Below are 25,818 nucleotides of genomic sequence, written 5' to 3' on the forward strand. Positions count from 1 at the left end.
GAAAGCCTTGTGATTATCCTTAGTGTCCTGTGCAATTTTTCTCTCGAAGCTGGCCTTAGATGATTTTATGAGTGTCCGTAGTTTTTTGCTAATACTGATCAGAGATGCCTTCCCTTTTTGTGATTTTGCTCTATCATGTAGTAGCTTCCTCTTTCTATTGTATAGTTTGTTTATGGCTGAGGTCCACCAGACAGGACGCCTAACTTTGGAGGATTGGGTCTTGGTTTTATTTGGGATTGCATGATCCATGCATACCTGAAGGTGTTCATAGAATGCGTTTATAAAGGATTCTGAGGTCTGGTCCATATTTTCCACAGGCCCGGGGGCTTTGAAGGATTCCACCTCGGTTTTGAGGAGTGTGAAATTTGTTTTAGAGAAGTTTTTCACTGTGGATTTCTGGGCAGGAGCTGGGATCAGGATGTGAATATCTAGTGAGATTAGTTTATGGTCTGATCTTACCAGAGAGGGATACACTTCTGGTCTGGAGCATAAAGTCCCCATGTTGGTGATGATCAGGTCCAGTATGTTTTCCCCTCTTGTGGGAGTGGCAACAAGTTGTTCCATAGCATTTGAGTTTATAAATTCTAGGAACCTTCGGGCTAGGGTGTTGGAGCTAGAGTAATGCTCCCAGTCTATATTAGGGTAGTTGAATTCGCCCAATATAATGGTGTTTGGAGAGACCTTCATATTTTCCAGTGTTCTCAGGAAGACTGAGTGGGGTTCCTGGGTTTGGGAGGATGGTCTGTAGCAGGCTATAAACTGGAAGGCAGTTTTACCCACTGTTAGTTGCACATGGATAGTCTCTGATGCTTCCTGCTGTGCCACCAACCTGGAGGTGTGGGTATCTTTGACGAATATTGATACTCCCCCTCCTTTTGTGGTTCAGTCCAAGTTTTGGGGCCAAAAAACATGATATGAGGTATAACCTGGTAGTGCTGGGGTGCTCTCGGGAGTCTTGAACCAGGTTTCTGTTACTACACAGATACTGATGTTCTCCATGCTAAGGACAGTTTCGAGTGCATGCATCTTGAGGTTTAGACTTCTGGCGTTGAGTAACATTACTTTTAGTTTCTTATCCCTTGTGATACCTATGTAGGTGGGTTTGTCTTTTGAGCCTTGCCTAAAAATGGCACTATGGGGGTGGCAAGAGCCTTTGCCAATATCTGAAAGCCCAGGGGTGATAGGTGCAAGCCGTCCCTAGCGAAGCATCATGGCTTGTCAAGCATGTCATCCCAGGCAGACAGGCATTGGTTCCCCTTTGAATGACACCAATACTTAAGCCAATTGTTGAAACTGATCATCTTGTCTTCATATTGTGGTATAATTCTTGGTGAGGGTAAGATGCTACTCAAGGTCAGGGTCATACCGGCCTGGGCTACATGCTCAGAGAGCTCCTCTATGTCTCTTTTCATGTAGTCCAGGGAGGTACGTCTCAGGTCATTCACACCAGCATGGACAATGACTGAGTCATATTTGTACTTGCCTTGGTGTGACCTGAGTGCTTGTGTTATGTGGCGGATCCTAGCACCCGACAGGCAGCTCACCGTGACCTTCTCCTTGTTCAGCCTGGTGAGCTGGACGTCAGTGTGCCTGATGATAGAGTCAGCTATTACAAGTGTATCAGGTGTGTTGTTTAGCCTTAAGGGCTGTGACTGTTTGGCACACTGGCTTTGTGAGCTATGTGTTGCATGTGTTTTGTTTTGGGGTAGCGGTTGCTTGGGTATCTGCTTTGGAGGTCTCTGCTGCTTAGGCAGATTTTTATTTAGAGTCTCCGAGTATGTTTTTGTGTGTTTATGTGTTTGGTTTGCTGTCGTGGTAGGTCTATGTGAGACTGGAATTGTAGTGAGTGTGGTTTCCTTCTCCTCCTGACTGGTTACGCCAGTACTGAGTTGAGAGAGCTTAGCCTGCAGTTTGGCTATATGGTTGCATCTCTCACATGTGTTGGAGTTTGTTGGGAGGAGGAGAGGGTTGTCTGTGTACATGAGGCAGTTGTAACATTGCCTCAAGATTCCCAGATTCACCAGCTGGATTGGAGAGGAGATTGACAACTGACCTTTGGACATGTTAGAATAGTATTGGGAATTCCTTTATAATTGAAAAAAGGGCCAATGGGGAACAAAGTACTCAAGGGGAGTTTGTGAGGGTGTAGTGCTTTTAATTTTTTAGTGCTGACTTATATAATTGCTTTAGTGAGCAAGTGCCAGGCTTTAGAGTGGGAATAGGGTGTTTATTATGAGAACTAGATCAGTTCTAAGGGAAAAAATGAAGAGCAGACTTTGTGGAGCTGAGAATGGTTTAAACCCAATTAAGTGGCGCTGCCCGATGCTGCGCTATGCGCAAAATCGTGCAAAGCCACACTAAAGCGGATTTTATAGAGGGGGACTTGAAAGAGCTAGAAATTGGCCCAAAACAGCCAATAGACTACCATATTCTTGTGCTGGGAACACTCCTCCAGGGATAGATAGGCTGCTCCAAGCTCCCCACTACCACTGGTGAACAAAGAAGCCTCCCTTTATCCAAGAAAGGAAATGGGCAACACAGGAACTTTCCAAAAGTCCAGAATACAGCAACGCCTGTATTTGGACTACTCTAGGTCAGGAAAGATGGGAAACAAGGATAATTTTTTTTTTGCAACAAACAGCAGGAAAATGCAATAAATATGTAACACAGGCTAGAGCACTTGAGTGTGTAACCTCAACAGGTAAAAGCAACAAACAGGACAAACTTTAAAAGTGCAGGTGCAAAAACAACTTTAAACAGTTTAAAACAGTTCAAGAAGCAGAAATACTTGCAGTTTAGCTAGATCGGACAGTTGCCCAGGTAGTAGCAGGAAAACAAACACTTTTATCAGGTTAGCAGTCACTCTTTTAGCCTCTCTGCTGCTAGCACCACTCTGCAGGACCACAAGGAACTTGGCTGAGTAGTAACAAGCGCAAACAATGCGCCAAAGTGGGTTTTATACAGGGGGACTTAAAAGAGCTAAAAATTGGCCCAAAACAGCCAATAGACTACCAGATTCTTGTGCTGGGAACACTCCTCCAGGGATAGATAGGCTGCTCCAAGCTCCCCACTGCCACTGGTGAACAAAGAAGCCTCCCTTTATCCAAGAAAGGAAATGGGCAACACAGGAACTTTCCAAAAGTCCAGAATACAGCAAAGCCTGTATTTGGACTACTCTAGGTCAGGAAAGATAGGAAACAAGGATAATTTTTTTTTTTTTGCAACAAACAGCAGAAAAATGCAATAAATATGTAACACAGGCTAGCACACTTGAGTGTGTAGCCTCAACAGGTAAATGCAACAAACAGGACAAACTTTAAATTACAAGTGCAAAAGTGCACTAAAGCTGGCTTTAAAGCAGGGGGTTAGAAAGAGATAGAAAATGGCCCAAAATGGCCAATAAGCTACAGGTCACTGGGCTGGAACCACTCCTCAAGGGACAGATAGGCTGCTCAGAGCTCCCCACTCTCACTGGTGAACAAAGAAGCTTCCTCCTATCCAAATAAGGATATGGGCAACACAGGAACTATGACACAGCCCAGAGATCAGCAATACCTGAAGACTGGACTATTCCAGTTCAGTAAAGGCGGGAAACAAGGATTTTTGTTTTTTCACAAAGTAGCAGAAATTAGGTACAGAAACACAGTAAATGCTTTAATTCGGCTAGCACACTTGAGTGTGTAGCCTACCAGTTAAACTAAGCAAAAACAAACTTTAAAAGTGCAAAAAAACCTCAGAAATACAGGCAGGAATGCAATAAAACAACTTTGCAGCGCTTATTTAGTTAAAGAAACAGAGAAGTCTATATATACAGAAAAGCAGCTAAAACACACAAACACTTCAGATGCAGTGTAAACTAGAGCACTTTAGTTGTAGCAATATTAAGGCAATGAGCTAATGACACTAGACTGGGAGGAGTGTCACAGATCAGATTTACAGTAGGGGCGGGCAACTGCAAAGCCACAAAGTATAGGAGCAAGACACCAACTGGGAGGGAGGGTGGTGACAATAGCCTACTGACAGTAGCACTAGAAAAAGCACAAACAGATAAAGATTTGTAAAGATACAGAATGCTTTTAACTGCAGACAAATCAGTTACTTGTGCAGATTAGTTAATAGCAATAAAATACACTCGAAGACTAAAAAGCAGACAATAAAAGTGCTATATATTAATTGTTAAAAACAATAATCTTGTATAAATAATCGAAAAAAATACAGGATACTTATATATCTCAGCTAACAGCTGCGGTCAACAACTTATCCACTCTGCTCAGTGTGTATAGACAGAAACCCTATCAAAGTTAGGGCTTAAATACCAGAAGAACAACTTTTTTTTTTTTACAAGAACACAAAAGAACCAGCCCCCACTCAGCAGACTATTAACACAATCTAGCAAAGTTAAAGAGGCTTCAGCTAGAAACAATAGCCTACAGACAGTAGCACTAGAGAAAGCACAAACAGATAAAGATTTGTAAAGATACAGAATGCTTTTAACTGCAGACAAATCAGTTACTTGTGCAGATTAGTTAATAGCAATAAAATACACTCGAAGACTAAAAAGCAGACAATAAAAGTGCTATATATTAATTGTTAAAAACAATAATCTTGTATAAATAATCGAAAAAATACAGGATACTTATATATCTCAGCTAACAGCTGCGGTCAGCAACTTATCCACTCTGCTCAGTGTGTATAGACAGAAAATCTATCAAAGTTAGGTCTTAAATACCAGAAGAACAACTTTTTTTTTTTACAAGAACACAAAAGAACCAGCCCCCACTCAGCAGACTATTAACACACTTTAGCAAAGTTAAAGAGGCTTCAGCTAGAAACAGTATCCTACAGACAATAGCACTAGAGAAAGCACAATGATGAAAAGAACCAGTGTTGTAGATACATTCTATGCAAACCTGTAGACAATATTTGAATAATTATAAAAAAATATATAATAAATAGTATAGTATATAAAAAATATAAAAGCCGTAATTTGCATATAAGCATAATTCTGTGTGTGTATATATATATATATATATATATATATATATATATATATATATATATATATATATAAAATAAATATCAAAAAATGTGGTGTTGGCTAAACATACTAAGCCCATCTTCTGTTCTTATATACGTATAATGTATATACAAAAGTGAAGATCAATGTTTAAGCAGTCTATCTTTCAGAAGAGGTTTCAAAGAAACCTTGCTATTTAACCCGGGGGGTCTATCAGCCTGAAATTGCAATATCCATTTCTGTTCCTTGGATTTAGTTTTATTTATAAGGTCACCATCCCTAACACTGGGTCTTAAACATTGTCTGCTTCTCTACTTCTAGTTAACTTTGCTAAACAAATAAGCCTAACCAGGAACACTATCAGTTTATGTAAGAAAATTCAACCCAAGGCTACTAGGTGAAGTCTACCTGTAGCACATTGCCTTGACCATTTTAGCAAAACCACTATTGCCTGTGTTAACTCATCATTCTGCTTTTCACATATCCTTCTATCTGGCTATTCAGCATACAAGATATTTCAGAGGAACTACATAAAAATAATGTAAGATAAGTTTGTTTTCTCCATTATATTTTAGATATCTATATTTGCAAAGAACATATGAATATGAGATAGACTGAATATAAGAAAAACTTTTACTACCAAGATACCAGTATAATGGAAGAAGACAATGATGTCATTCAAGGAGTAACATTAACCTCATGCTAAGTGAATCTGAAGTTAAGATACTGTATCTTGCACTATTAAGTGAAAAATGAATTAACAACTAGCAGTGCAGGTACACAGTCCTCTGCCTATGATGTTCATGAAGAGAAGATTTTTGCTCTAAAACAATGTCTTGGAAAAAGGGCACAGATAAAGCAAGGTATGGGCCATACAATCAAGATGAAAAGATGAAGTCATATTTCACTGTTACTTGGAAACATGTAGAAATTTCACTGTCATATTTAAAAAATAGCAGTAAATATATTTGTGCCATGATTTATATGCATGTTGGCCCACCACCTGCAAAGCAAACTATGGCAGCTACACATGATTCCAACTGAGTGGCAGATGGAAGCAAGGTAAGATAAGGTAGAGTATACAATGGAAATTGAAGCTGACTCCTGAGGCATGAAATAACATTTCGATGCTGGGGATCGGGAGGGAGAGAGATCTAAGGTAAGGGGTTGGCAAATACCAGCAATGTATAAATACTTTTGCTCCATCTTATAGCACTGATTCAGGAAACAGCCACCTGGTATAGACATGGTCTATCTCTCTCTTAATTTGGCACTGCCCCTTGGTTGAGGTTCCATAGTTCTGGGAATACCCTCAAGCCAGCTATAGCTTGTGCCACTAGATAAAAGGCTTGCTCCCCTGTGACTATGAGTTACAGGAACAAAAGCTCTGTGCACATGTAACTAGCAGTTGTTAGGAGTTCAGTCTTGTTGGAGATGATGAGTCTGTTGCCTGCCAGGTTACCACATTCTGACTCTGTAATGTTGATCAAAGGCTTCACTTATCCTGTGGGATTGAAAAATGACCGCTAGGCCTAATGGAGCATAAGAGGAAGGAAGCACTTGCAAGACCTGAACGTGAGTGCTGAATTATTACTGGGCTTCTATGCTAGTCATGGTTTACCAATAATAAACACCTTGTCTAAATGCAAGGCTCTACATAAGGGTACTTGGTACCACTGCAACAGTGGTTAAAGGATTGTGATTAGTTTTATGGTCATGTCATCAGACCTGAGTCACTATATTATGTATACTCATACAAAGATAGGTGCTGAATTCTCAGCTGAGGATAATCTTGTAGTAAGGTCAGATGGCTGCGGTAGGTGTCCGCTGGGCAAACCTGTGGAACTCACTCCACTCACAGTTATTTATGGATGAGTTCAGTCTCATAAACAGCTTCTCATATATCAAGGGAAGCTGAGTATGAGAAAACAGAACAAATGCTGTACAAAATCTTAGCAGATGAGGTGGCAGCAAGAAATTTTGTCTGAAAGGTAATCAGTCCATGTCATGGCAATAACTGCAAGAACCTGTGGTGGACACAGTGAAAAAAGCCATCGGAGTAACAAAATATATCTTTGTCTTCCATGCTGAGTGATTACCCCATCTAAATGATAGGAACCAAGAGTCTAGGATGATAGCAACCACAGCAGTCAATAAAGCAAAGGCATGGGTAAAGACCAGGTTGGTAAAGCCATGAAGAATGACTTTCAGATGGCCTCAAGGGGTTCTGGCAAGCCATTTCTTGATTTTGGAGAGGCATTGTTCAGGTGACTCCTATGAAGAATGAACTAATGCTGGAAGCATTGATATGAAATGGAAAAGTCTCTGTAAATTGTTATTAATTTAACTGAATTATTATTCCAGCTATTGCTAACTCAAGCAGTATAATTGATGATGACAAAGCTTTTATATAGTTGAAGCTGGCAGAGATAGAACTATAATGGATATAGCTTGAATGCAAAGATTACATTTAAAAACTGGAAAGTTTAAACTTGCAAAATGCTATAAATAATAAAGAAAGCTGTGACTAATGCCATGGCTAAACACCTATAACTACCACATACACAATGAAGCAATGGCTCTGGCTGCCATTAATTTTATTTACTGTAGGGCAGACTCACTGGCTGCAATTTATTGTATTTACTGTGGCACAGATTCACTGTTTGCAATTAATTTTATTTACTGTAGGGCAGACTCACTGGCTGCAATTAATTTTATTTACTGTAAGGCAGACTCACTTGCTGCAATTAGTTTTATTTATTGCAGGGCAGACTCAAGGTATAATACGCCAAACCTGACAGGGTAAACACAGTTAAAAAACAAACACAATAATTACGAACTACACCAAGCCATTTAATGAAAAGCTAAAACAAGCTCCAATATACTAAGCGCTTTCACCATCAAACTAATGGCTTCTTCAGAGGAAAAGGAGCATCAAGCCACATAGTTTAGATACAATCTACATTTTAGAACTAACCAATCCCAGGGGCGGCTCGTGGCATCGGACTGCCGGACTGCAGCCTCCTCAGCTAAAAAAAAGAAAAAGTACCTTTTTGTGTATGTAGACTGACTGACAGTAAAATACTTAATGTTTGGTTTACTTAGTTCGTTCCGAGTCCGCGACTCGGCAAGTACGCTCATGCGCACTTTAACTGCCTCGGGTTGCGGCGGTTTTAAATAAAGATTCTTTTTTTTTTGCTTTTGTTGCAGCCCAGTGAAGTAATTAAGGCATCATTGTGATGGCCAGCAGTCTATGCTTTTCCAAACCGCATAGAATTGTAAGGGGCTCGGACTGTGACGCCCGCAGGCACGTACATGACGTGCTTGGGCTATGCATGCTGCTGATTGGTTGTTGCTCTCTTCCCGGGCTTTATGTGCTGGGAAAAGAGCGAGAATCAATCAAACAGTTTCAGTTGTGGACTGAATCGATTCATACAAGGGAAAGATTTACCTGGATCTGGATTTATCATTAAATCACTGTGCAAATATATATTAGCTCATCCTGCACTACTAGAGATCAGTCCTACAAAGAAATATAAGCTGAACAAAATGCACAATTGTCCAGTTATAAAATGACTGACAAAACTTAGTTAGTTCTGATGATAACCTGCCTTACAAGTTGTTCAGTCTTTTGTCCTACAAGCTGAAAGCACATCCTAAAAAAAGGTAAGTTCTTGTGTAGCTTCACTGCTTTGTCTTTGTTACTTCTTACCTCTTCTAGTAATTTTTGCATCCTAGGCCTATGCAGTTTGAAGTTGGGGGAGGGGATTGCCATTTTAGCAGCATGCACAATTCTAAAACCAAGCTTTAACTGTATACTGTAAAGAAACCAGTACAACAGGTCTGCATGCTTCAGTGGTGAGATTTGTCAGATTCAGATATAAAATACTGGATTTAATAATAACTACTAAGATCATAGCATTACAATTGTATGTAAAACATGTATATGAACAGAAAATTATGCAAAATGGAACTTTTTCAACTAACAAAGCCATCAGAGAAATTGTATGACGTCTTAAGTTATAGTTAGGACCTGCAGAAAATGCATAAGTGGAATAGATTCTCTTTTCACTTTCTGAAAGGCTTTTACTAAAACACTGTTAGAAGTTGGCACAAATGTATTGTGCTATTTATTCTATCATTTATTGCTGTTATGGCAGTAGTTTTCACTTGCCTTTCTCTACTAAAGCAGTGTACGCAGTGTGACCCTCACAGGAATCCCTGACCTGCGACTAAAGGTTATCACAGCAGTGACCTGAAACATAAAAAATAATCTCCTCCAGTAGCCAAAGCTTACTCAGACTTTGTCTTCAAATAAATGAAGAAAGAAAATATATTGCCAGCACTAACTGTAGAAACTGAAGAAGAATGAAAGAACAGACAGGAACATATCCCTCCAAGAAAACAAAAATTTTTAAGTCCAAAGCGATATAAATGTATTTGAAGCTACAGGCTTCATAAAACAGTCCTTTAGCCAACTGTACATTCAGTAAGAAATGATCACAAGAGTGTACTTGTTTGAAATGACAAGTGAACGTCAAGCTAACCTTGACAGCTCTACTTTAATATGGCTTGGAGAGGGTTTCTTAGAAGATGAGGTACATCTATGGAGAGGTGTTCTTAGGAGATGAGGTACACCTAGGGATTGGTTCTTACACCAAAAGAAAGTGCTACCTCATGTTCATGATTCTCCTGATGAGTCCCCTATTCACTCTGGCAGTCATTAGACAAATGATCTTACTGAGTGCTGAGTTCTTTTATCTGTTTTTTAATTGTTTACGCATTTCATTGCATCATATAGAGCATCTCTGATTAAAACAATAATTAAACTCACATGACACTACCTCCTAAAAATGTGTATTACAGAGATATATAAATGATACAGTTATAGTGCAGTAAATGTACAGCATTATAATGCAACCATATTTGCAGGTGTGTAGCTTAGCTTAACTGCATATTTAAATGTCATTGCAATCACACACACACACACACACACACACACACACACACACACACACACACACACACACACACACATATATGCAGGAAGAAACAAATACAATCTGACTCTAATCCACTTTTGCCATTTCAAAATAAAAAAGCGCAACAGTGGATATTCAAATTAATTTAAAAACTTAACATTTTTTTCTCTGAAAGAGAGATGAGGAAAGAATAACTTTTGATACCTAGATGAGTCATATTGACTTAACGTAAGAACAAGTTATGGAGCATAGAAATGGAAGCGTAATCAGTGATTTTTTTTATATTACCCCCACAAAAGACTTTAGCAAGAGTCTTGGATGGATCCCCAGTTAATATTATGTCGCTAGTGTTTACTCAGAAATCCTGATGGACCCATGAATAACATATATGAGATGTGTGTGTGTGTGTGTGTGTGTGTGTGTGTGTGTGTGTGTGTGTGTGTGTGTGAGTGTATAAAATGCCCCAGTTACTATTTACTGGTGGCTAGAGAGAACAAATGGTGGTGGGTAGAGATACTCAGGCTTGAACCCTGTATGCAGGTGTTAAGGACCTGAATTCCCTACCCACCACCATTTGTAAAAAAAATTGCAGATTTTTGCCTCATATCTGATCTGATCCATTCCTCATAATATCTGTGGTTTCTAAATGTTGCAATGGTGCAGTGGTAGCATTGTTGCCTTACAGCTGCAGGTTATCATGTTTGATTCTTGGCTGGGGTCCTTCTGTGGGGGGCCTGCATCTTCTCCCTGTGTTTGTGTGGGTTTGCTTTTGTGTCCTCCCATGTTACAAAGACACGTCTGCATTATTTCTTCCTGGGCCTCTGCTGAAAATTTTTTTGTTCCAAGTCAGATTGTCCTGATTAACAAATGTTAAATAAAATTGACAGGCATTTGAATTTCAGACTTCAGGTTTCTGAATGCTGAATTCCTTACATATTTGATGGTGCAGTGGTAGCATTGTTGCCTCACAGCTATAGGTTTTCTGGTTTGATTCTTGGCTGGGGTGCTTTCTGTGTGGAGTCTGCATCTCATCCCTCTGTTTGTGTGGATTTGCTCTGGTGTCCTGCCATTTTACAAAGACATGTGTCTGCAGTATTTCTCCTTGGGCCTCTGCTGAAAATTGTTTTTGTTCCGTCAGAAGTAAAATTGACAGGCATTTGAATTTCAGACTTCATATTCTTCAGAAAATACATAGTAACACAACCTTTTATTCTATTCTAGCAATTTTCTAAGTTTATAAGATGAATATTTGAAATTTGTCCTTATTTTTGGGACTGTATTACCCCATTATTGGCTTTGTCCAGGTTTTTTGTGCTAAGGTTGACAGCTATGTCAAGAACTGAATTCACTGAATATGTTTGAGGGCTGTATTCCCTCATTACTGGGTTTGTCCAGGTGGTTTGTGCTAAGAGGTTGACAGCTATGGTGAGAACTGAATTCATTAAATGATAGCCATTTAAGTTTCAGTCTTCCTCTCTTTCACAAAGCAGCTGATTTGGCATAGTGGTATGTTGCTCTGACTGTTTTGCACAGGGACCTTGGCAGTAAAATGTATGGTGGTAACACAGCATTTTTCTTTCACAAAGCAGGTGATTTGGCATAGTGGTATGTTGCTCTGACTGTTTTGCACAGGACATTGGTAGTAAAATGCATGGTGGTAACACAGCATTTTCTTTTTACAAAGCAACTGATTTGGCATAGTGGTAGCAGTAAAATGCATGGTGGTAACAGCATTTTATTCTAGCAACTTTCAAGATTATACAAGCAATGTTTAATGTGTCCCTGGTTTTGGCCTTTTGACCCCAATAAATTTGGCTTTTTCCAGATTTCTTGTGCTGCGAAGTTCAGATGCAGTTGAGTATTGAGTAGATTTTACAAGGAGCTGAGAGCTGCAGGGGAAGAGAAGTTTAGTGCTGCTTATGCTAAGTCAGCTTGCATTGTTAATAGCACAACAGGTTGTGTACTTGCTTTTGATGCAGAAGGTTGTTGGTTCTACTCCCACAATGGGTGAATGCTGTCATACTGAAAAGGTACTAACTATGAGCCTGTTATCAGTTTGCCATCCATTTCCTATTGCAATATTACTAGCTTATCATTTTTAATGTAATATAGGCAGTTTATTCCTCAGGGGCATCAGACACTTTATTCTTCGATGAAACCATGAAATATAAAAGGTGTTTGCTAGCAGCAACCTCTTCATTAATTACAGATTTATTTAATGTGGAATTATTTAGATGACTTTTTTACTTCTTCAGAGATTGTGCATATTTACTGACAATGGTGGACAGTACAACTGTGCATATTTACTGATAATGGTGGACTGTAGAAGTTTGAGTAGACTTTTACGATGGAAATGTTCTGAACTGGGCAGTTTTGTCATTATGGGTGCATGCATTTTGTTTCATTGTTTACTGGAAAGATGTTCTGAACTGTGCAGTTTTGTCATTATTGGTGCATGCGTTTTGTTTCATTGTTTACTGGAAAAATGTTCAAAACAATAGGAAGGTGTATCAAAGAGCACATGTATGTTTCCTATGCAAGGGGCCTATGATTTGAAAACAGCCCAGAATTAATTTTTATCTGCCACTGGTAAAATGTATTTTCTTTGAATGTGGGTTTTAATGCTGTTTCAATGAATGTGAGTTCCAAGGGCAGAGAAGTTTTAATGCTAAGTTTGTTTAGCAGATGTCTTGGTGTTTGTGCTGCAAAATGCAAAATAAAACTTTCAAATGAAGTCCAAATCATCATAGAAGTAAATCAGTATGCACATTAGTGTTTATGGTAAATGGAGTGAAATAGCCAAGTAATGGATCATTGGAATGGCTGCAGGGGGTGGCTCCATTCAACCATGATTTTGTGATGGGGAAGGGCGGCAAACTTAAAGACAGCCCCAGCTGAACTGTACCTCCCAATCATCCAGATTTTCAAAGAATGAATAGATTTTTGCTTCTTATTTTTGGTTTGTTCCTCATAACATTTGTGGTTTTCTGGCAAATCATTTAGGAATTAAGTCAGTAAATAATGACACACTGAGTTTCAGACTTCATAACCTTCAGAAAAATGCATGTTAAAGTAAGACCTGTTGTTCTATCAACTGTCTCAGTTTATACAAGAGCATTTTTAATACTGTTTATATGTTCCCCCAATATATTTGGCCTTGTCCAGATTTATTGCATTAACAGGTTGAGAGGTACATGCAAATAAATTGCTTTATAGAATTAGGCATAGCCAAACCTCTCAACTGTCCCTGATTTTGGCTCAAAATGTTGCTCTTCCCCTAATAATCCCTCTGCAAAATAGCAATTTTGGAAGAAAACATGGAGGGTTTACAATTAAGAAATAACTGTAATAATCAGAGTTATAGATTACTTTTATTTCAGAAATGCATGTAGATTCTTTTATTTTGTCAGCTGCTCAAGTTAGCAGTACTAATATTAAAGTGTCCCTTCTTTGACAGGTTCCCAGCTGTATTGTGTGGCTGTTTTATATTTTTACATCACATTTCTGGTCCATTTTTCATAAAATTGTGTTTTTTTTGGCAAATTAGTGACAAATCATTAAAGACTGAAGTTAGAAAATAATGACAGACATTTGAGTTTGATTTCATACCATTCAGAAAATTCATACTAATGCAAGACCTATTCTATTATCATTCTAAGTTTATAAGAGCAATATTTTAAAAATTGTCCTTATTTTTGGGCCTTTGTCCCACTTCTTTGTATGGCTTTGTCCAGATTTCTTGCTCTGAGGTTGAGAGGTATGACAAATGTGTCAGGGCCATCACAGTCAGCCAGAGACATTTCAAATTGTGACATACTTGTTGTACCCCACTCCCCCATGTAGTGACTCTGGATGTGTTGAAGCAAGGCAAGGAGTAGTTATGCAGTGTAAATGTGCAGAGTATCCCCCCCATCCAAGGTAGACACAAGTACTAGAGTGGCTTTTCATCTGTCCTTGATTTTTGCAGAATGGTCTGGTTTCTGTCATATTTTTTGTACTGTTGATTTATGCTTATTACTCAAAGTGCCTGTTGCTCTGTGTTTAAGTAGCAATACTTTAATGACCATCAGGTAAGCTTGGCTGAGATCGTAAGATGCAAGTAAGCTTTAATAAGCATACTGTTAAAGAATTGCCAACATTGAAAGCCTTTCTGTTGTTGCCATGTAGAGAATACTTAACTAGATAATGTATAAGCCTTGGGTATTGAAATGCATTTGACAGTATTTGCAATAAAGGACAGGATTACATTATTTTAAGAAGCTCATTACACTTGGAGACTTCCAGTCATCTCTGCAGGCTTTACCAGTATACTAAAAAGAATGCCAATCGTGTGGTCCATAACCTGTACAGTAATCCTTTTAAGCAATGTATCTTGAGCTTATTACTTGTTTGCTTTTCATTTTTTACTTTGATCATGTTTTCCCCATGAAACAAGTAGATAGTTGTCAGGCAGCAGGTCTTTTTTTGGATAAGAAACATTTTTACAAGTGGGGGCATCAGAGATTTCTACTTTCAGCATGTTACTTGGTACTTTATTAAAGCTGAATATAAATCATAATTAGAACTGCAGTGTAAGAAGTGGTTTGAGTTGAGTGCTGCTTGTTTTTCTTATACTTAATTTTGACTGGCATTCCATTAATGTATTTAAAAAGTTATTTATTTTTTCATGCTTCACAACCTTTTTGTTTCCATCTAGATATTAAGTAAGCTGTCATGCAGCCAATGCATTGAAATATTTTTATTCTTCTACACTTCATTTTGTCTTGATTGGACTCTCATAATGATGGTTTGGCACCCAGGGCAGTGTATTTAGTTAGTTTTTGTGGTTTTGAGTATAGCTCCTCCCCTTTCTAGTTGGCCACACCCCTTCCCATTGACCCCACCCATTCAGCTGTCTCCCTTTGATTTGAAGTCACCAGCCACCACTGCCAATCACATTTGTTCAGTAATTACCAAATATCACAGCATAACATAATAATATATATAGCATGTGAAATAACCCTTGTAACTTCTAAAAAATAATAATAATAATTGAAGCTATTAACCTCAAAAAATTAAAAAGTATTAATGAATGACTCCCCCCCCCAAAAACATTATAAACTACAAAATAAAAAGTATATATATATATATATATATATATATATATATATATATATATATATATATATATAAAATAACACAAATTGAATAAACTAAATTTAAACCCACACAGACATCAAACAACCATTGCCCTTTGCTTTAATATGGGCATAATGGAAATATGGTCGTTGAGTCCAGGGAAAAATGTAACATTCAATACAACTTACCATTTATATTCCAGAGACTCAACTCTAATGTTTATCAACTCTAATGTTTTCATCACCCCCGTCTTTCACTTATCAATACCCGATCCACTACAAAAAATATAAACTTCTTAAAGTTGCCACAAACCATAGAATGTGTATATAAGGCATTATGAATGTCCTTGTTTTTTATGGCCCTAAGGTGCTCTGCTATCCTTTCTCTTAACCTACATATGTTTTTTTCCCACATAAAAACCTGAACATGTTGTGCATGTTGCCAAATAGACAATCATCTTAGAATTTCAACAATATCTACCTGGGCACGGAATTGTTTTATTATACCCCCATACAGTCACATAGGGTCCATCATTAATATATCTACAATATCTACAAGCCCCGCATTTATACATACGTGAGCATGTATATCTTTCTTTTGATCTTTCGAATAGATTTTTAATATTCAAACCTCTTGAAAATATTACTTGAGGTATTTGCCCTAACTCCTTTTTAGCTTCTGCATCAAAGGCTAGATCCCATGATTTCTTAACAACCTCAATAATCTGAGATGTCTGATGATTATACTTCAAAACTAGGGCTCTAGAATCAAATGATCCAGAATCAAGGGGTTCTGGTCCTTCACTTGTACCAGTGGTCCCACTAATATCTTTCAAAACATTTTTAAATGATGTTCCCCTTCTTCCCATCACCTCATTTTTGACTGATATCAGCAATTTTAATGGATAACCTCTATTTAAAAACATCCCTATAAGGTTATACATCTCAACTTGATATATCATGTCATTACTCAGGAGGCGAGACAAAAGGACCATCTGCCCTTTAATCACACTTCTACGTTGATGCAAAGGATGACAACTTGAAAAATGTAATAGTGAATTACTATATGTCTCCTTTCTGTAAATATTACTTTCCAACCCCTCTGATGTTTTTGTAAGTTTTTTATCCAGAAAGTCTATTGTTTGGCTGTCCCACTTATACATGAAGGAAAAAATGGAGTAGTGGAATTAAGATATTCAACAAAATTCCTGGCCTGATTAAAGGGCAGATGGTCCATTTGTCTCACCTCGTGAGTTGACAATCACTGTAGGATCTGATTGGAAAAGTTATAAAAAAAGACTTGTGGTTAGTAAAATGAAAACATGCAAGGCAATTGGCAGGCAGAGAAATCAATGCATTTAAAACAATGTAACAATGTTCTTTAGGTAGCACGTGATATATATATTTTTTCAAACTGAAGCAATTTTTTTCACATTTTTACCTTTATGTGGTATTAGCTGTGCTGATTTAAAATGTGATCACTGAACACTGCATTTTATTGGACACGTAAACCTTGCTGCTGCTCTCGTACTAATATTCTACTAGAGACATTGTTGCACTCTGCAGCAACCAATACTTTTTGCAGTTCTATTTATACAAAGATGGAAGCAATGTTGTTCTGCACTTTAGTTATTTCACACTGAGACCATTACCTTGCTACGTCAGTATATTTTCACAAATACTATAATCTGAAATAGCTTGTATGAAGGACTGCTGTTCTGCTTATGCATTATAGCAGACTGCCACTTGATGCAGTTATTATTTTATGTGAAATAATAAAACTATGCTTTTTACCACAATAAGCATCTATCAGCTATTACTAGACCGGTATTAAAATTAAGTAATTTTATGCATTTGCAGAAAGGCACACTAGTAGCCAAATAATAATTTATTTTTTACACATGATTTTTATATGATTTCAAATATAATCTGAGAAACTGTTTGCAAAAGGATGTAGGGAAAAAACAGCAAACAGCAGGTCTTATTTCTACATTTACTTTTTCAGCTGCAAGAAGATAATGCATCGACCTTACAAAATCCCTTTTCAGAGCACATATATCCAACTTACCTACTATTTCTGCATGAAGAAAAGTCAATATGATGACATGTAAGAAGCAAGCAGTACAAAAGAAAGTTTTGACTTCTGCTTTTTTAACATGAGCCAATTTCACCTTTCAGTCATTGGAATTGATATCCTGAAGTCCGAATTCAGTGATGAATATTTTACAAATGCTAGTTAAACACTTCAACAAATGAAAACAGAATTATGATATAAAGAATATAGACTGATCATCTTGTAAATTTAAAAACAGATGTGTCACTGCACATGCTATGAGTGAAAATGTTGCAAAATGCAAAGTTAGTGCATGTTAAAATATCAGTATTCAAATGGCTATATAGGACTACTTGATATCATAGTGTATTCATATGTGCAACATAGAAACACCAAATTATATGTCTGACTCGTATTCCCAGAGCCTCCGGGTTATAGTTATATAAATTAAGGCCAAGTCCTTTGCACATGGAGAACAGTCAAGTACAAAGACTACATTCTGTGGAAAACGACTGGCTCACATCACTAAAGTCTGTTTTAGCTCTTCTCCACTTTAACTCAAACCACTAAGATGGTTTGTTCCTTTTCACATAGGTTCATAGGTTCATACTAGGCTATCTGCCCTAGGTCATTTATAAGCCTGGCCAGAGTGTGTGTGGCTTTCGCCACCCCTTGGGATGAGAATACTACGCCCATTTAGGGTTTAGTTTACTGTTCCTCTGTCTAGTAGAGACACAGAGATGACCCCCCAGGGTAAACCTACGATCTCTCATCCACTCGTCAAGATTTCTCTTGAAGAGAGTTAGTGAGGGGCTCTGCCTAACATGGACTGGGATTCTATTCCAGAGTGTAGGGAGCCTCTGGGTTATGAATCTGTCCCTCCAGCACATCCTATTTATTTCTGTGTTGAGGTTCAAATCTCTTTCTCTCGTGGCTCTGATGGATTTGTATTTTCTGAGGTGGAGCATGTCCATTAATTCCGGATTGGACATAACCTTGTACGTCAGGCATAGATCACTTCTGAGTAGGTGGTATGCGACTGAATAGAGCTGGACTTTCTTCAGCCGGGCAGCATATGGCATATGTTTGAGACCCTTTATCCTCTTGGTGAGGAACTTTTGGGGTCTTTCTAACTGCTGCAGGTGTCGGGTAAGATACATCTCAAATGGGGCATTGTACTCAATCATGGGCCTGATAAGAGAAGAGTACATTGGCACAATGACCTCTCTTGATCTAGATGTGAATCCCTTCATGATAAGGTGGGCAATATAGAAGGTCATCCTAACCACCTTGGCAATGTGAGTGTCAAATGAGAGGTTACTGTTGACTTGGGTCCCTAGGTCCCTGATTACCTCTTCCATACTTAATGGATTACCACCTATGTGGTAATTTGTGCGTACCTTGTTTTTCCCAAAGGGTATTATTATACATTTTTTGGCGTTCAGTTTAAGGCCATGGCTCTGGCACCAATTATCCATTTCTATGAGGCCTTTCTGAAGGGTGCTTGTGTCCACTGGAGTATCAATTATGGCACCCGGTTTGCAGTCATCTGCGAACTTTGTCAGCTACAATCCTCCTATGTTTGCTTGCACCTCGGAAAAATAAATGCGAACAATAGGGGTCCCAGGACTGAGCCCTGTGGGACACCACTTGTGACTGGCTTAGAGTCTGACATATCTCCAGCAATTCTGACCTTGTGGGTTCTGTCCTTGAACCAGTTTGCAACCCATCTTGTGACATATGGGTTTACATTTAAGCTGATGAGTTTGTCAATGATGCCCGAGTGGGGTATTGTGTCGAAGGCTTTTGCAAGGTCAAGGTAGGCTGTGTGAACTGCCTTACCCTCATCAATGGCCATAGTGACTGTTTCAAAAAAGTTGACTAGGTTCAAAAGGCAGGATCTGCCTTTGACAAAGCCAAATTGGGTAGGATCCAATGTCTGTAGGTCCATAATGATCCTTTCCATAGCTTTGCAGACCAGACTCGTCAAGCTTATGGGGCGGTAATTTCCAGGGTCCGTAGAAGCACCTCCTTTGTGGAGTGGAACCACTGTTGCTGTACGCCACTCTTTGGGTATGTATCCTGTAGTAAGGCTAAGATTAAACAGCAGCCTTATATGCGGGTTTAGTTCCTCTTGGAGTTCTTGTAGCACACAGCCCGGGACACCATCCGGTCCCATTGATGCTGTGTTTTTAGCTTTGGAGAGGGTGGCTCTCACCTGGGCATCTGAGATGTTAGGGAGGCTACACTCTGCTGGGATAGATATTTCTCCTTTTGGGGGGGAGGGGGTGGAGAAATTTGCACTGAACCTGTCTGACAGAATGTTGGCAATATCTGTGGGTTCAGTGTATTTTGTGTCATTTTGGACTAACTCTGAGCATATCTGGGAGTTTCCACCCAGGTTTCTAACATAGCTAAAAAAGGCCTTGTGATTGTCTTTTGTGTCTTTTGCGATTTTTCTCTCAAACTTGGCCTTGGATGATTTTATAAGTGATCGAAGTTTTTTGCTAGTACTGATCAGAGATGCCTTCCCTTTTGGGGATTTTGCTTTGTCATATAGTAGCTTCCTCCTCCTGTTGTAAAGTTTATTAATGGCTGGGGTGCACCAGACAGGATGCCTGCCTTTGTGGGAATGGGTCTTGGTTTTATTAGGGATTGCATGATCCATGCATTCTTGAAGGTGTTCGTAGAAGGCATTTATAAAGGATTCAGTGGTGTGGGTTGTGGTTTCCACTGGCCCAGAGGCCTTGAAAGATACCACTTCAGTCTTAAGAAGTGTGAAGTCAGCTTTTGAAAAATTCTTCACTGTGGTCTTCTGTGCAGGGGGTGGGGGTGAAATGTAGATTTCCAGTGAGATTAATTTATGGTCTGATCTCACCAATGAGGGGTATACTTCCAGTGTGGAGCATTTTGTCCCCATGTTTGTGATGATCAGGTCTAGTATATTATCTCCTCTTGTGGGAGTGGTGACTAGTTGTTCCATCGCATTTGAGTTTATGAATTCTAGGAACCTTTGGGCTAGGGTGTTGGGGCTTGAGTAATGTTCCCAGTCTATGTTTGGGTAGTTGAAGTCTCCCAATATGATGGTATTTGGAGAGACATTCATACTCTCCAGTGTCTTCAGAAAGGCTGAGTGGGGTTCCTGAGTTTGAGAGGGTGGTCTGTAGCATGCTACAAACTGTAGGGCAGTTTTGCCTATGGTTTGTTTCACCTGGATGGTCTCCGATGCTTCATGCATTGCCACTAGCCTGGAGGTGTGGGTATCTTTGATGAATATGGATACTCCCCCTCCTTTTGTGGTTCGGTCCAAGTTTCTCTAATAATCTCTAATTTATTTGACTCTAAATGTTTTGAAACTTTTGTACATATTGTAAATAAATGCAAGGCTTTACTATGGATCCAAACCATCACTCTACCATTGCACTGTTGTATTGCCACTTTACTCCCGACTATTTTGTATGTCTAGTCAGTTTATGACCCTAGGCTGAGACTGAAATTGGTCAGATTTGATCAGTGCTCTATTCTAGTAAACAAATTCAAATGAATGAATAAATGTTAAAACAGGTGATGTAAGTCTGACATGAAAATTCTCTGTACTATACAAAATTAATTGTTTTATAGGCAGGCACATTTTAGGATAGTGACAATCCTGCTGTGCTAATGTGTTTTTATTTGATATGGACATAACATAAAACCTTTAGGATCTTTACTTGAAAGAATATGAATGACATTTCAGAAATTAGAGTGGGGACAGATTTTTGTACATGAGAGAATAATTAGGAATCAGTATCTTATAATGCAACCCTGGGTTTAGTGACATTGACTTCAAACCATTATAATGTACTGAGTGTCTGTGGGATCCTTGTTTAATACATTACAGACACCTCCATACACACACACACACACACACACACACACACACACACACACACACACACACACACACACACACACACACACAAAACAAAGTAATTGTGCTTGGAATGCTTCCATTGAGAAGCTTCATTTTATTATAAAGCTGCACTCCTTTGGTAAATGATTAGCCCAGCAGTCCAAGACTATTCCAGAGACATGTTTCTGGAGGGATATATTAACTTACCCTTATCTGAAACAAAGCATGCATTTGATTCCTTTTACACTTAACAGTACAGGAGACAGATAGACTGTGCTAGAGTTCATGACTGGTTTATGGAGAGTGTTGTGTTAATGTTGTTTGTTTACATAGACTGAGTTTCTATCCAGAATTCCATGTGGACATGTCTTGGTATAAAATCATGAACCATGCTAAATATTTATTTACAGACTTGCTGATTTTACGTAATGATTTAGGAATAGCATGTGTGATGTTTTCATTGAGTCCCCAGCTATCGCCATATTCTAAAAGAAGATCAATAGTACCCAATTTGTGTTTGCTTGTTTATTTATTTATTTTGTTATGTAGCAGATTCTGTAAAGGAAATGATTGTACTTCTAAGTTAGCTTCTCAGAGAATTTTTTTGTGCTACAACTACATAATGGTAATTTTAAATGAAAATACTTCCATTGAACTGTCATGCCTAATTGCAAATGCTGAAACAGTTCCATTCACTCAGTATTGACAGCAGGGATCGCTGAACTGCCATGAACCCCTCGTGTAAACATGTGCACTACTGTACCTCCTGCCTAATAATATGATCCATAGCTTTACATTTCACCTCAAGAAACTGGAGCAAAGCAAAAAATAATCAGGGGTAAAGGCATAAGTATGGGACACATTGACAATATTCATTTAGAATACTGATATCATCATCAACTCCCTGTTTTCATTTTCTACATGAGGTCAGGGTGTAGTGTTAACTGTCACCAACTCTCTTGATTCAATGTCACACCCCTTCTACAACAGTCATGTCTGACTGTTGCAAGTCTCCTGTCACACAATTCATGTCCTCATTTCCTCTTGCCTTCTTCCTGTTTGTCCCAGATTGTCTGCACCAGATTACCTTATGCTGTCATTTGTAAAACATTCTGCATCCTACCAGCCATCTCACGCACTTCATCCCTATTACCTCTAAATTCTTTAACTGCACTGCCTTTGCTGCTGAGGTTCCTGTACCATACCGATCACACCACTGTTTTATAAATCTTACTTTTCAGCTTTTTTTGGCATTCTTCTATCACACACATTACCCCTGACACTTTATGCCAGTTGACTGCAGCCCCTCTGATTCTAGCTTTAACCTCCTCTGCGAAAAAATGAAAGGCTGCCAGCCCAGCTAGATAGGATTTTGTAGATAATTATATGTCATTGTAAATATTAATAAAATCCACAGACTGTTTCAAAAATGTAAAGAAAACTGTGTTAAATGTTGAACTTCAAAAATGAAACCACAGTGCACTCTGCTGAAAGAAAGCTGATAAAGTAAAGCATTTTATGACTTTTTGGTCTCAAAGCTCAGAGACAGAATGTCTGGACTAAGGATTTCTTCTGTTGTTTTGTGACCAGAGTTAATTTCTAGATTTTACATGTATTTTATTGCTGTGGTTTCCTGGCCAGGTGCAAGATCAAAGAACTGTTAAAACTTTGAGTTTCTGTTAGCCTGGAAAATTAAATCAGAAGTGTCAAGAATAATGTAATCTAAAATGAGTTGGCAGTGATGTATTAAAATACTTTCTCAGAGAGAGAAAATTAGAGCATTTTGCATTTGTCTTCAGAACCGATAACTCACCAGTACTCTGCCTTTGCTCTGTATGTAAGCAGGATCTTAGACTTTATTGTTTCTCTTAGAAATAGATAGAAAATAGCAAGTTTAGTCTAGTTGTTTTCTATATTTATGTCAAACTATTCTACAGTATTATTTTACGCATTTTCATGTGATCTCTGAACTCTTGACTAGCACTGTGTTGAATTGAGGAGATTCATCTTGTGCTTTTATTATGTATTATTAAATATTTTTAAACCTTTCAACTGTGGCTATTTTCTATAGAGATAAATTAAGCTCTAGAGTATATTACATGTATATAGTGATACTGTAAAAAGCCACTCCAGTAAGCCTTAAAAGTTCTGATCACACTTACTAATTGGATAATAACATTGCACAGTAAAACTGGACACCCTTTGGGAATGGCCTTATTGGTAGCTGATAAATAGGGGTTCTGGTGGCAGTGGATTACTACATTATAGCTTGGGCAGATGCAGCACAGCTAGTGAACCTGTGCCAGCCTTCCCCAGGAGTGTCTGCGTGGCTGTATATAAATCATATCTCAAATGTGTGTGTGTGTGTGTGTGTGTGTGTGTGTGTGTGTGTGTGTGTGTGTGTGTGTGTGTGTGTGTGTGTCAGCTACTTGGGCAGGGACATGAAGCACTGATTGGACAGAGGGAGTGCTGAGAGGACTTGGCTTGGAACCCTAGCTAAGGACTCCAATCTATAGCTCTGCCAGTGGGGAGTCTTACTGGGTATCTGGAGAGAAAGGGAGAAACCAGCCCCAGGCTGACTGTGTTCTCTGTGTTCTCTTAAGGGAAATTGTACTTTACTGTGTGTGTATTTGTTATCCTTCCCAAATGTGGACACCCCTCACTGATGTTAGTGGTGAGGATTGAAGCTCCTTGTTTACTGGGCCAGTACCCAGGTATCACATCCTCATTCAGACTTTCCTTAACTACCCCTCACAGATACCTGAAGCTGTTAACCCATTCCACTGTCTTGTCTTCTATCTCAATTCCCAGCTTATTCTGATTTCCCCAGTTTGCTGATATTACAGCTGTGTTATATATACACAGTTTCATCTGTGTGCCTTCAGTTTTGCATTTCATTCCCTATCATTTGCTGATGTTTTTGTACATAATCTGCCTGCAATGCCACATCATCTGCATATAGCAGCTTTGTTGATCTGTCCCCTCTGACCTGTTTGTTATTGTAGTCCATTACCAGTGTGAACAGCAGTGGGTATAGTCCTAAACCCTGATGCATACCCACTCCTACTGGGAACCCCTCTGTGAATCCAGACATTGTTTGTACATATGTCATTGGGTCATTGACATAGACTGCACTAATTCTACCGCTACATAACACAAGCACTCAGGTCACTCCAGAACAAGTACAAATATGACTCTTTCATTGTTCATGTTGGTATGAATGACCTGAGACATACCTCCATGGACTCCATGAAAAGAGACATGGAAGAGCTCTCTGATCATGTAGCCCAGGCTGGTATGACCCTGGCCCTGAGTAGCATCCTGCCCTCACCAAGAATGATGCCACAGTATAAAGAAATAATTATCAGTTTCAACAATTGGCTAAGTTTCTGGTGTAATTCAAAGGGAACCAGTATCTGTCCACCTGGGATGGCATGCTTGACAAGCCACGTTGTTTCGCAAGAGATGGCTTACACATGTCACGCTTAGGCTTTCGAATACTGGCCAAGGATCTTGCTGCCCCCATAGTGCCTTTTTTAGGCAAGGCTCAAAAGACAAGCCCACCACCATAAATAGCACAAGTAACCAAAAACTGAGGGTAATGCTACTCAACGCCAGAAGTCTAAACCTCAAAATGCACACACTCGAGGCACTCCTCAGTATGGGGAACATCGACATCTGTGCAGGAACAGAAACCTGGTTTAAGGCTCCTGAGAGCACCCCAGCACAAGCTATAACTCATACCATACCTTTTGGCCACAGAACCAGGACCGAAACACAAAAGGTGGGGCTATATCCATATTCATCAAGGATACCCACACCTCCAGGTTAGTGGCACAGCACAATGCATCAGAGATCATCCATGTGCAACTAACAATGGGCAAAGCTGCAATCCAAATTGTAGCTTGCTACAGATCACTCACCATGGCCCAAGGCCCCTATATCACATTTCTGGAGATACTGGGAAATATGAAGGCCCTACCAAACACCCTAATATTGGGTGATTTCAATTACCCAAACATAAACTGGGAGAACTACTCAAGTACTAACTCCCTTGCCCAATGCTTCCTAGAATTTATAAACTCTAATGTCCTGGATCAACTGGTCAACACCCCCACCAGAGGGAACAACATATTGGACCTGGTCATCACCAACATGGGTTGGTTCTACACCGGAGGTCAACCCCTCGCTGGTTAGATGAGACCATAGTCTAATCACTCTTGATATCCACATTCCGCTCCCACCCCAATCAAGAAAACCACCATGAAAAACTTTTCAAAAGCAAACTTCACATTACTTAAGACTGCAGTGGAAAGGTTCACAGCCCCCATGCTAAAGGACAATGCTGTCCAAGTTGCTGAAACCTTTACAAAGGCACTCTATGAGCATCTGCAGGAATGCATGGCTTGTGCTATCCCAAGTAAAACCAAGACTCCTCCTCCAAGAAAAGGAAACCAGTCTGGTGGACCCCTGCCATAAACAAGCTATACAACAGAAGGAGGAAACTAGTACAGAAAAGAGTAAAATCCCAAGAAGGAACAACATCCCTGATCAGTATCAGCAAGAAACTACAATCCCTCATTAAATCATCCAAGGCTAGTTTCGAAAGAAAAATTGCCAATGACTCCAAAGATAACCCCAAAGCGTTCTTTAGCTATGTCAAGAACCTAAGTGGAAACTCTCAGATCTGCTCTGAGTTAGTGCAAAAGGGCACAAAATACACTGAACCGACTGATATTGCCAACATTCTGGCCGAC

The sequence above is a fragment of the Protopterus annectens genome, chromosome 1.part1 (assembly GCF_019279795.1).
Source record: "Protopterus annectens isolate FY-2018-M chromosome 1.part1, PAN1.0, whole genome shotgun sequence".
Taxonomy (NCBI): Eukaryota; Metazoa; Chordata; order Ceratodontiformes; family Protopteridae; genus Protopterus; species Protopterus annectens.